Genomic DNA, 4,509 nt, shown 5'->3' on the forward strand with positions numbered 1-4,509 from the left:
TATGACTCTAATATCACCATCTTCATATCTCAAAACAATCATAAGGAATCAAACTTCTCATAGTATTCAATGCACTTTATATGAAAGTTTTTATTATATCCCTCTTGGATGCCTATCATATTAGGACTAATTTTATAACCAAACCAAATTACCATGCTGTTTAGAGACTCTCAAAATAATATAAGTGAAGTACAAGAGATCATGAAGATGGTGCTCTAAAACCACCGCTGTGCTCTAAAAAGATATAAGTGAAGTACTAGAGCAAAATTGCCTAGCTCAAAAGATAGTGAAGCACATAGAGCATTCTAATAAATCACGATTCATGCGTGTCTCTCCCAAAAGGTGTGTACAGCAAGGATGATTGTTGCAAACTAAAAAGTAAAGACTCAAATCATACAAGACGCTCCAAGCAAAACACATATCATGTGGTGAATAAAAATATAGCCTCAAGTTACCTATAGACGAAGACGAAAGAGGGGATGCCTTCCCAGGGCATCCCCAAGCTTAGGACTTTTGGCCTCCTTAAATATTACCTTGGGGTGCCTTGGGCATCCCCAAGCTTAGGCTCTTGCCACTCCTTGTTCCATAGTCCATCAAATCCTTACCCAAAACTTGAAAACTTCACAACACAAAACTCAACAGAAAATCTCGTAAGCTCCGTTAGTATAAGAAAATAAATCACCACTTTTCGTACTGTTATGAACTTATTATTTATTTATATTGGTGTAATATCTACTGTATTCCAACTTTTCCATCGTTCATACCCCCCGATACTAGCCATAGATGCATCAAAATAAGCAAACAACACGCGAAAAACAGAATCTGTCAAAAACATAATAGCGTGTAGTAATCTGAATAGTTCGCATACTTCTGTTACTCCCAAAATCCTGAAAAATTAGGACGTCCCGGGAAATTTGTATATCAATCTACTGTAATAAAATTCGGACTTTTTCGACGCTTCTATGATTTTTAAAAATTCTGGGACTGAGCGCAAAGTTTTTGTTTTTTCAGCAAGATCAAATCAACTATTACCGTAAGCTATCCCAAAGGTCTTACTTGGCACCAACACTAAATAGAACACAAAACCACATCTAACCAGAGGCTAGATGAAATATTTATTGCAAAACAGAACCTAAAAAGCAAAAACAAAAATAAAATTGGGTTGCCTCCCAACAAACGCTATTGTTTAACGCCCTTAGCTAGGCATAAAGCACGAATAGATCTAAGTGTTCTCGTCTTTGGTGTTCAATTCTTTTCTCATCAAGTCTTACAAAACTTGTCTAAACAATTCTAATTGGTGATCTTAACATTCATAAACCCATAATCGGAATCATCACCATATATTTCATCATACAAAATACGTAGCTCATTTTTAACGGGTTCCTTCATCATTTTATTCAACCAATATCTATTAAACCCTACATAAATTCCCCTAGTTATCCAATCAAACTCCTCAAAGGTTTCAACATACAAAGATTGAGAGATCTCAGAATGGGGAACTCTTTTCCTAAGATTTTCACTATAAGATTGATAATCCCTAGATTCCAAACTACACATAGTTTCTTTATCATGAAGGATGTCTATAATTGGAGGTTGTTCAACATCCTTTTTATAGAAAGCAAAAATATCCCTAGCTTCTTGGATAATAAAATCAAATTCATGCATAAGAATAATAGTGGCGATCTTTTTTAGCTATAGGGTGATTGATTTTAGGAAGTTCATAAAACACTGTTTGCAAAGCAAGATGAAGATGCACAAATTTTCTTTTTAATTACTCAACAAGCATCACAATAGCATCAACATAACAATTTGTCTCAAGAAGAATAGTTCTTTTAGTAATAGGCAAGGATCCCGTACAATCAAAGAATTCTTGAATAATACTTTTCCCTATAATATTACCATCTCCTATACGAAAGATTTTAGTTTTGTAATTAGGAGGCTTTTCAGCTCCGGGATCCAAAGAGCAAGTTTCAAGATTCTCCTCAAGAATTTCAGCGATAACATCCCTAGTTTCAGGCATGGTGGCAGCAAACGAGCAAACGAAGAAGGCGAACGAAAGAGGGGCGAAGAAAAGGCGAATCTTTTCGAAAATTGTTTTAGAAGTGGGAGAGAGGAAAACGAGAGGCGAATGGCAAATAATGTAATGCGAGGGATGAGAGTTTACGATGGGTACTTTTTATGTCTTGGTGTAGATCTCCACGGCAACGGCGCCAGAAATTCTTCCTGCTACCTCTTGAGCTTGCGTTGGTTTTTCCCTTGAAGATGAAAGGGTGATGCAGCAAAGTAGAGTAAGTATTTCCCTCAGTTTTGAGAATCAAGGTATCAATCCAGTAGGAGACAATGCGCAAGCCACCGAATACCTGCACAAACAAACACCAACTTGCACCCAACGCGATAAATGGGTTGTCAATCCCGTCACGGTTATTTGCAACATGTGATATGATAGAGATGGATAAACGGTAAAGTAATGTTTTTGGTATTCTTGGCTTATGGAACGGAAAGTAAAAGATTACAAAGAAAGTAAATAGGAAACTAAAAGTGTAGATCGGAAACTTATATGATGGAGAATAGACCCGGGGGCCATAGGTTTCACTAGAGGCTTCTCTCAAGATAGAAATTATTACGGTGGGTGAACAAATTACTGCCGAGCAATTGATAGAAAAGCGCAAAGTTATGATGATATCTAAGGCAATGATCATGAACATAGGCATCACTTCCGTGTCAAGTAGACCGAAACGATTCTGCATCTACTACTATTACTCCACACATCGACTGCTATCCAGCATGCATCACCCTTTCCTCTTCAAGGGTATTAAGTTCATAAAGAACGGAGTAACACCTTAAGCAAGATGACATGATGTAGAGGAATTAATTCAAGCAATATGATGAAAACCCCATTATTTATCCTCGATGGCAACAATACAATACATGCCTTGCTGCCCCTGCTGTCACTGGGAAAGGACACCGCAAGATTGAACCCAAAGCTAAGCACTTCTCCCATTGCAAGAAAAACCAATTTAGTTGGCCAAACCAAATCGATAGTTCGAAGAGACTTGCAAAGATATCAAATCATGCATAAAAGAATTCAGAGAAGATTCAAATAATACTCATAGATAAGCTAATCATAAATCCACAATTCATCGGATCTCGGAAACACAATGCAAAAGAGTATTACATCAAATAGATCTCCAAGAACATCGAGGAGAACTTTGTATTGAGAATCAAAGAGAGAGAAGAAGCCATCTAGCTACTAGCTCTGGACCCATAGGTCTGTGGTAAACAACTCACGCTTCATCGGAGTGGTAATGGTGTTGATGTAGAAACCCACCATGATCGATTCCCCCTCCGGCAGGATGCCGGAGAAGGCCCCAAGATGGGATTTCACGGGTATAGAAGGTTGCCGCGGTGGAAAATTGGTTTCGTGGCTCCCCTGGAAGTTTTTGGGGTATATGAGAATATATAGGAGGAAGATCTAGGTCAGGGGGTCACCGAGGGGCCCACAAGGTTGGGGGGCGCGCCCTCCACCCTTGTAGCCGCCTCGTGGCTCTTCTCACATGCACTCCAAGTCTCCTGGGTGTCTTTTGGTCCAAGGAAAATCATCGCGAAAGCTTTATTCCGTTTGGACTCCGTTTGGTTTTCCTTTTCTGTGAAACTCTAAAACAAGGAATAAACATGAACTAGCACTGGGCTCTAGGTTAATAGGTTAGTCCCGAAAATCATATAAAATAGCATATTAACACATATAAAACATCCAAAACAGATAATATAATAGCATGGAACAATAAAAAATTATAGATACATTGGAGACTTATCAATGGGTCTGCTACATTCAGATCCATATGTATTTTGCAAATCTCTATGTCTCCCTCCTTGACTTGATCACGGATGGAGTTGAAGCTTCTCTTGATGTGTTTGGTTCTTTTGTGAAATCTAGATTCCTTCGCTAAGGCAATTGCTCCAGTATTGTCACAAAAGATTTTCATTAGACCCGATGCACTAGGTATTACACCTAGATCGGATATGAACTCCTTCATCCAAACTCCTTCATTTGCTGCTTCCGAAGCAGCTATGTACTCCGCTTCACACGTAGATCCCGCCACGACGCTCTGCTTGGAACTGCACCAACTGACAGCTCCACCATTCAATATAAATACGTATCCGGTTTGTGACCTAGAGTCATCCGGACCAGTGTCAAAGCTAGCATCGACTTAACCATTTACGACGAGCTCTTTGTCACCTCCATAAACGAGAAACATATCCTTGGTCCTTTTCAGGTACTTCAGGATGTTCTTGACCGTTGTCCAGTGATCCACTCCTGGATTTCTTTGGTACCTCCCTGCCAGACTTATGGCAAGGCACACATCAGGTCTGGTACACAGTATAGCATACATGATAGAACCTATGGCTGAGGCATAGGGAATGGCTTTCATTTTCTCTCTATCTTCTGCAGTGGTCGGGAATAGAGTCTGACTCAATTTCACACCTTGTAACACAGGCAAGAACCCTTTC

This window comes from Aegilops tauschii, chromosome 5 (genome assembly GCF_002575655.3).
Source record: "Aegilops tauschii subsp. strangulata cultivar AL8/78 chromosome 5, Aet v6.0, whole genome shotgun sequence".
Classification (NCBI taxonomy): domain Eukaryota; kingdom Viridiplantae; phylum Streptophyta; class Magnoliopsida; order Poales; family Poaceae; genus Aegilops; species Aegilops tauschii.